The 9280-nt window shown below is 41.3% G+C and overlaps 1 protein-coding gene across 1 annotated transcript in view; it reads right to left on the reverse strand.

Moving 5' to 3' along the window:
• The window catches only part of ASZ1 (ankyrin repeat, SAM and basic leucine zipper domain containing 1), a 75769-nt gene that overhangs the window by 53483 nt on the left and 13006 nt on the right, over positions 1-9280 (reverse strand). The window lies entirely within an intron of this gene.

Genomic DNA, 9280 nt, shown 5'->3' on the forward strand with positions numbered 1-9280 from the left:
CTTCACTACGAACAAAGCTAGTGGAGGTGGTGGAGTTCCAGTTGAGCTATTCCAAATCCTGAAAGATGATGCTGTCAAAGTGCTGCACTCAATATGACAGCAAATTTGGAAAACTCAGCAGAGGCCACAGGACTGGAAAAGGTCAGTTTTCATTCCAATCCCAAAGAAAGGCAATGCCAAAGAATGCTCAAACTACCATACAGTTGCATTCCTCTCACATGCTAGTAAGGTGATGCTCAAATTCTCCAAGCCAGGCTTCAACAATACATGAACTGTGAACTTCCAGATGTTCAAGCTGGTTTTCGAAAAGTTAGAGGAACCAGAGATCAAATCGCCAACATCCGCTGGATTACTGAAAAAGCAAGAGAGTTCCAGAAAAACATCTATTTCTGCTTTATTGACTATGCCAAAGCCTTTGACTATGTGGGTGACAACAAACTGTGGAAAATTCTGAAAGAGATGGGAATACCAGGCCACCTAACCTGACTCTTGAGAAATCTGTACGCAGGTCAGGAAGCAACAGTAAGAACTGGACATGGAACAACATACTGGTTCCAAATTGGGAAAGGAGTACGTCAAAGCTGTATATTGTCACCCTGCTTATTTAACTTATATGCAGAGTACATCATGAGAAACATTGGGCTGGATGAAGTACCACCTGGACTCAAGAATACCTGGACAAATATCAATAACCTCAGATATGCAGATGACACCACCCTTATGGGAGAAAGTGAAGAAGAACTAAAGAGCCTCTTGATGAAAGTGAAAGAGGAGAGTGAAAAAGTTGGCTTAAAACTCAACATTCAGAAAACTAAGATCATGGCATCTTGTCCCATCACTTCATGGCATATATATGGGCAAACAGTGAAGACAGTGGCATGCTTTATTTTGGGGGGCTCCAAAATCACTGCAGATGGTGACTGCAGCCATGAAATTGAAAGATGCTTACTCCTTGGAAGGAAAGTTTTGACCAACCTAGACAGAACATTAAAAAGCAGAGACATTACTTTTCAACAAAAGTCCGTCTAGTCAAAGCTATGGTTTTTCCAGTAATCATGAATGGATGTGAGAGTTGGACTATAAAGAAAGCTGAATGCCGAAGAATTGATGCTTTTGAACTGTGGTGTTGGAGAAGACTCTTGAGAGTCCCTTGGACTGCAAGGAAATCCAACCAGTCCATTTTAAATGAAATTAGTCCTGAACATTCATTGGAAGGACTGATGTTGAAGCTGAAACTCCAATACTTTGGCCACCTGATGCGCAGAGCTGACCATTTGAAAAGACCCTAATGCTGGGAAAGATTGGAGGCAGAAGGAGAAGGAGATGACAGAGGATAAGATGGTTGGATGACATCACCGACTCAATGGACATGAGTTTGAGTAAACTCTGGGAGTTGGTAATGGACAGGGAAGCCTGGCGTGCGGTAGTCCATGGGGTAACAAAGAGTTGGACATGACTGAGTGACTGAACTGAACTGAGAACCCAATGGGAAATTGAGCTGTGGCTTCGGCAGCTTCAAACTTCCTGATGAACACAATTCAAAGCACTGCACCTAAGAAAAATTGGAAATTTATTAAACCATAATGAAGACACCGGGCCTCTAAGTATATTTAGGGTAAGGGTGAACCAGAAATAAACAAGGTGTTTAGGTTTAGGTTTAACTTACATCACCAAAATTCTCCAGGAAGCTTCAACTCCTGAACTTAGATTACATGAGTCCTGGAGTGATAAGTGCCCCAGGCATCTTTAGAAATATACAAAATCTCTGATGGATCATCCGAGGCCTCATATTATTCCAACAAGTTTTAAAATCTAACGACTACCACCTAGTCATGAGTGAGAAGTATAAGAAACTATTGTAAACAAAGACAAACCCACAAAGATCTCAGATACTGTAATTGTTACATCTAGACTATATGTTTACCATATTAAAGTTTTATTTGGAGCTTGAAAATATTTTCAGCGAACAAGAAGTCATAAATTTATTTATAATACTTTATAACTTCCTTATAATGCTGTCAATTTTAAAAAGAATCAAATGGAATTTCTAGAAATAAAAACCTAACTGAAATTATGAACCAACTGAGGAGTTTAACAATAAATTAGAAGGAAGTGAAATGAGATTCAGTGAGCTAGAAGGCAGACTGGACACTATTATCCAGAATGTTGCACAGTGAAACAAGACGATGGAAAATAAAGACAGGCATTGAGGATACAGTGAGAAAGGTCTAACAGGTATACAATCAGAGACCCAAAAAGAGAAAAGAAAAGGGCACAGGTAATACCTAAAGTGACAATGGATGAGACTTCTTCAGAACTGCGGCACCAACCCCAAATTTAGAAGCTTTTCATAATAATGCTTGAAATGGCAGATGGAGATGTCTTATTGATAGATACCTACCACATTAAATTAATGATTTTTTTCATTAGCCATTTTCAAGATGAAACAGAGAAACATTAGAAGAAACTACCAAAATTTTGCCAAAATACATGGACACCTAGAAATCAAATGTATTAGCTGATTTGAAAGTCTACACACAAAGTTTGGAAACAATATAAAACTTCAAAGCAGATAAAAGTTGCTCTTTTAAATAATATTTATCTAACAAATTTGAATATTATTAAGTGTTTACCATAATAATGAACCAGAACAGCTAAGGAAGTAAAATAAATGTTGAAAATTATATAAGAGCGATTAGTGATATTGATCGGAGAAGGCAATGGCAACCTACTCCAATACTCTTGCCTGGAAAATCCCATGGACAGAGAAGCCTGGTAGGCTGCAGTCCATGGGGTCGCTAAGAGTTGGACACGACTGAGCGACTTCACTTTCACTTTTCACTTTCATGCATTGGAGAAGGAAATGGCAACCCACTCCAGTGTTCTTGCCTGGAGAATCCCAAGGACGGGGGAGCCTGGTGGGCTGCCATCTATGGGGTCGCACAGAGTTGGACACGACTGAAGTGACTTAGCAGCAGCAGCAGCAGCGATATTGATGTGCAGCACACATACCCAAATCAAACAACAAACACCAATACGCATTCAGCAGGTAGAACAAAGAAGCAGACAGTCATAGCTATCTGAAGAACTGACAAAACGCTCATCTCTATTTAGCTTAACTCAGAACTCAAGTCAGAAAAGCAGGCATTGCTCAAAAAGACTCCAAGTGTCGGGTGCCTCGAGCAAATGTTTAGTCAAAAAAACACTAACCTGTACACATAAAAAATGGTTAAAACAGCAAATTTCATGTTATAAATGTTTTACCACAATTTTTAAATTAAAAAAAGGAGGGGGACAAGTAGGACTTAATAACTTTATGGAAACTTTAGAGGAAAAGACACAGGAATCTGGAGCAAGTTCAAGAAAGGAGTGACATGAAGAACACTGTGGAAGAGAAGCTAAGGGATGGCTACAGGTACTTGGACTGAATACCAGGAGCTGCTAGGGATACAGAATCATGCATTATGTCGTCAGCACTTGTGCGGCCCAAGCACAGAGCAAGCCGTAATATGCTGTCAATTCTGCCTATTGAAGTATTCTAACAATTTCACGATCTTTCAAATACACTATTCTGTATTTTCTTTCAATTTCCAAGCAAATCAACTCTCTGCCTGACTGGGTCAGCCATTTTGTGAGGCCAAGAAGACTGTGTCCTACTCTTATTAGTACAGAATCTCTATACAATAGAATACTACTCAGCAATAAAATGTAACAAATTTTTGACATACACAACTTGGATGAATCTTTAAAACATTATCCTGAGTGAAAAAATTCTGTATAATTATATTTATGTAACATTTTAGAATAGCAAAAAATAGTTTATAGTGATAGAAGTAAGTTCTACAGCACTGGGGAGGGGCATGAGGGAACTTTCTGGGATGACTAAAATATTCTGTGTTGAGATGTGAGTTATATGAACATGTATTTTTCAGAACTGATTCAACTGCACACTGAAAATCTGAATTTTTTCACATTTATGTAAATTACACACAATAAAAAAACTTTATAAACTATTACAGAATTTCCTCAGTACCATTCAGGAAGACCTCTAATTAAATTTAAGGCAAAATGACAGAAAGTAGGTGAAAGAAAGCAATTTGGCAAATGGCTAAGATTAAAATAACATCAATATATATAGGACGAGTTGGAGAAGGCAATGGCACCCCACTCCAGTACTCTCACCGGGAAAATCCCATGGATGGAGGAGCCTAGTAGGCTGCAGTCCATGGGGTCGCTGAGGGTCAGACACAACTGAGCAACTTCACTTTCACTTTTCACTTTCATGCATTGGAGAAGGAAATGGCAACCCACTCCAGTGTTCTTGCCTGGAGAATCCCAAGGACGGGGGAGCCTGGTGGGCTGCCATCTATGGGGTTGCACAGAGTTGGACACGACTGAAGTGACTTAGCAGCAGCATATAAGATGAGTGCTCATCTTCTGCAACACCAAAATTGCAACTAGCTACTGAACAACTATGGACAGGCGAATGTTGGAACCCACCAAAAAGAAGATACCCCACAACCAAGGGCAAAGGAGAAGCCACAACAAAATGGCTGGAGGGATGCAATTGCATTTAAATCAAACCGCATACCCGCCAGAGACCCTTGGCGGGCACAAGCAAAACCCTGTGTGCACCAGGGCAAAGGAAAAGAGCAGTGACCCCCACAGGAGACTGAGCCAGATCTACCTTTAAGTGTTTGAGGGTCTTCTGTGGAGATGTGAATCAGCAGTGGCCTGCCGTGGGGACAGAGGCTCTGGCAACAGCAGTCCTAGGAGGCATGGCTTATATAGCCTCTTGGAGGACAGCACCATTAACCCCACTATAGAGCTGCCGAGCAGGCAACTCACAAACTGGAGAACAAAGTTCTCACACTGCTGCAAAAGTTCTAGGCCCCACAACAGACCTCCCAACCTGGGAAGTCCCTTTCCCATCAAAGGGACTGAGTATCCCCAGGGAATCTGACTTTGGAGGTCAGCAGGATTGATTACAGAACTTCCAAAGGACTGGGGAAACAGACTCTTGAGGGGCACAAACAAAATCTTGTGCACACCAAGACTCAGGAGAAAGGAGCAGTGACCCCTAAAGAAGACTGAGCCAGTCTTGTCTGTGTGTGCTTGAGAGTCTCTGGAAGAGGTGTGAGTTGACAGGGGCCTACCGCAGGGTCAGGATACTGACTACAGTAGTCCAAGGAGGCCGGACGTGCTGGCAAAAGTCTTCTTGAAGGATGTTGCCATTATCGCCATTACCCCTACCATAGTTTGGCCTCAACTACAGGGAAGGAATACAGCCCTACACCCATCAGCAGAGAATTGGATCAAAGAGTTACTGAGCATGGCTCTGCCCACCAGAACAAGACCCAGTTTTCCCCACAGCCAGTCCCTCCCAATAGGAAGCTTGCAGAAGCCTCTTATCCTCATTCATAAGAGGGCAGACAGAAAACCACAATCACAGAAATATAACCAAATGATCACATGGACCACAACCTTGCCCAACTCAATGAAACTATGAGTCATGCTGTTTAGGGCCACCCAAGATGGATGGGTCATGGTGGAGAGTTCCGACAAAATGTGGTCCACTGGCGAAGGCAATGACAAACCACTTCAGCCTTGTTGCCTTGAGAACCGCATGAACAGTATGAAAAGGCAAAAAGACATGACATTGAGAGATGAGCTCCCCAGGTTGGAAGGTGTCTAATATGCTACTGGAGAAAAGCAGAGAAATAGCTCCAGAAGGAATGAAGAGGCTGAGCCAAAGTGGAAACAACGCTCAGCTGTGGATGTGAAAAGGCAAAAAGACATGACATTGAGAGATGAGCTCCCCAGGTTGGAAGGTGTCTAATATGCTACTGGAGAAAAGCAGAGAAATAGCTCCAGAAGGAATGAAGAGGCTGAGCCAAAGTGGAAACAACGCTCAGCTGTGGATGTGTCTGATGGTGAAAGTCAAGTCTGATGCTATAAAGAACACTACATAAGAACCTGGAATGTTAGGTCCATGAATCAAGATAAATTGGAAGTGGTCAAACAGGAGATGGCAAGAGTAAACATCGACCTTTTAGGAATCAGTGAACTAAAATGGACCGGAATGGGCAAATTTAATTCAGATGATCATTATATCTACTACTGTGGGCAAGAATCCCTGAGAAGAAATGGAGTAGCCCTCACAGTCAACAAAAGAGTTCGAAATGCAGTACATGGGTACAAGCTCAAAAACAACAGAATGATCCTGGTTAGTTTCCAAGGCAAATTGTTCAACATCACGGTAATTCAAGTCTATGCCCCAACCACTAATGGTGAAAGAGCTAAAGTTGAATGGTCCTATGAAGACTTACAGGACCTTCTAGAATTAACAACAAAAACACACAAAAAGATGATGTCCTTTTCATCATCTGAAATGCAAAAGCAGGATGTCAAGACATACCTAGAGAAACAAGGCAAGTTTGGCCTTGGAGTACAAAATGAAGCAGGGGAAAGCCTAACAGAGTTTTAGCAAGAGAACCCCCAAGTCATAGCACATACCCTCTTCCAACATCACAACAGACAAGTGTACATGTGGACATCACCAGTTGTCAATACCAAAATCAGACTCATTATATTCCTTGTAGCCAAAGATGGAGAAGCTCTATGCAGCCAGCAAAAACAAGACTGGGACATGACTGTGGCTCAGATCATGAACTTCTTATTACAAAATTCAGACTTAAATTGAAGAAAGTAGAGAAAACCACAAGGCCATTCAGGTATGACCTAAATCAAATCCCTTATGATTATACAGTGGAAGTGACAAATAGATTCAACGGATTAGATATGATAGAGTGCCTGAAGAACTATGGACAGAGGTTCATGACACTGTACAGGAGGCAGTGATCAAAACCATCCCCAAGAAAAATAAATACAAAAAGACAAAATGGTTGTCTGAGGAGGCCTTACAAATAGCTGAGAAAAGAAGAGAAGCAAAAAGCAAAGGAGAAAAGGAAAGATATACCAATCTGAATGCAGAGTTCCAGACAACAGCAAGGAGAGATAAGAAATCCTTTTAAGTGAACAATGCAAAGAAATAGAGGAAAACAATAGAATGGGAAAGAGTAGAGATCTCTTCAAGAAAATTAGAGATACAAAGGGAATATTCCATGTAAAGATGGGCAAAATAAAGGACAGAAACACTAAGGACCTAACAGAAGCAGAAGATATTAAGAAGAGATGACAAGAATAGACAGAACTATACAAAAAAAGATCTTAATGACCTGGATAACCACGATGGTAAAGTGGTTATCACTGACCCAGAGCCAGACATCCTGGAGTGTGAAGTCATGTGGGCCTTAGGAAACATCACTATGAACAAAGAGAGTGGAGGTGATAGAATTCCAGCTGAGCAATTCTTAAAGATGATGCTATGAAAGTGCTCCACTCAATATTCCAGCAAAACTTTGCCATGGTCACAGGACTGGAAAAGGTCAGTTTTCATTCCAGTACCAAAGAAGGGCAATGCCAAAGAATGTTCAAACTACTGTACAACTGAGCTCATTTCACATGCTAGCAAAGTAATAATACTCAAAATCCTTCAAGCTAGGCTTCAATAGTATGTGAATGAAGAACTTCCCAATATACAAGCAGGATTTAGAAAAGACAGAGGAACCAGAGGTCAAATTACAAACATCTGCTGAATCACAGAAAAAGCTAGAGAATTCCAGAAAAACATCTACTTCTGCTTCATTGAATATGCTAAAGCCTTAGACTATGTAGATCACAACAAACTGTGGAGGATTCTTATAGAAGTGAGAATACCAGACCACCTGACTTGCCTCCTGAGAAATCTGTATGTAGGTCAAGAAGCAACAGTTAGAACTGAACATGGAACAACAGACTGGTTCCAAATTGGGAAAGAAGTACATCAAGGCTGTATATTGTCACCCTGCTTATTTAACTTATATGCAGAGTACATTATGAGAAATGCTGGGCTGGATGAAACACCAGCTGGAATCAAGAATGCTGGGAGAAATATCAATAAGCTCAGATATGCAGATGATACCACCCTTGTGGCAGAAAGCGAAGAGGAACTAAAGAGCCTCTTGATGAAGGTGAAAGAGGAGCATGAAAGAGCTGGCTTAAAACTCAACATTCAGAAAACTAAGATCATGGCATCTGGTCCTATCACTTCATGGCAAATAGACAGGGAAACAATGGAAACAGTAGCTGACTATTTTCTTGGGCTCCAAAATCAGTGTTAACGGTTACTAGTCATGAAATTAAAGACTTGCTTGCTCCTCTGAAGAAAAGCAATGACAAATCTACATAGCATATTAAAAAGCAGAGACATTACTTCCTGACAAAGGTCCATATTGGTCAAAGTTATGGTTTTTCTAGTAGTCATGTATGGACATGAGAGCTGGATAATAAAGAAGGCTGAGCACCGAAGAACTGATGCCTTCGAACTGTGGTGCTAGGGAAGACTTGAGAGTCCTTTGAACTGCAAGGAGATCAAACCAGTCAATCCTAAACGAAATCAACCGTGACTATTCATTGGAAGGACTGAGGCTGAAGCTGAAGCTGTAATACTGTGGCCACCTGATGCGCAGAGCTAACTCTGATACTGGGAATGACTGAAGTCAGGAGGAGAAGGGGGCAACAGAGGATAAGATGCTTGGACAGCATCACTGGCTCAATGGATATGAGTCTGAGCAAACTCCAGGAGATGGTGAAAGACAGGGAAGCCTGGCATGCTACAATTCATGGGGTTGCAAACCAACAGGACTCAGTGACTGAACAACAAAGAGAACTCAATAGTTTTGTCCTAATTTTTATTCTTCTCTTCACCTTTAGTGCAATTAGAACCAAGTGGTACATTTGACTAGTGAATCACTTCCATTTTAAGATCTAGAATTATCTTCCTGTCTATAATACAGGTAAAATTCTCTTTTTCTTTTTTTCATATTATATACAGACTAAGACTCTGTCATTTTCATTATATCTACAGAATACAAAAGGGCTTCTATGCTATTTTACACACTGAAACAGACTTCTGTTGATAAGTGTTTATAAAAAGAATGCTAAGAGGCTTTACTACTGCTGCTGCTAAGTCGTGTCAGTCGTGTCCGACTCTGTGAGACCCCATAGACGGCAGCCCACCAGGCTCCGCCGTCCCTGGGATTCTCCAGGCAAGAACACTGGAGTGGGTTGCCATTTCCTTCTCCAAGGCATGAAAGTGAAAAGTGAAAGTGAAGTTGCTCAGTCGTGTCTGACTTTTAGCGACCCCATGGACTACAACCTACCAGGCTCCTCTGTCCAT

This window comes from Bison bison, unplaced genomic scaffold, assembly GCF_000754665.1.
Source record: "Bison bison bison isolate TAMUID 2011002044 unplaced genomic scaffold, Bison_UMD1.0 scf7180017864525, whole genome shotgun sequence".
Classification (NCBI taxonomy): Eukaryota; Metazoa; Chordata; class Mammalia; order Artiodactyla; family Bovidae; genus Bison; species Bison bison.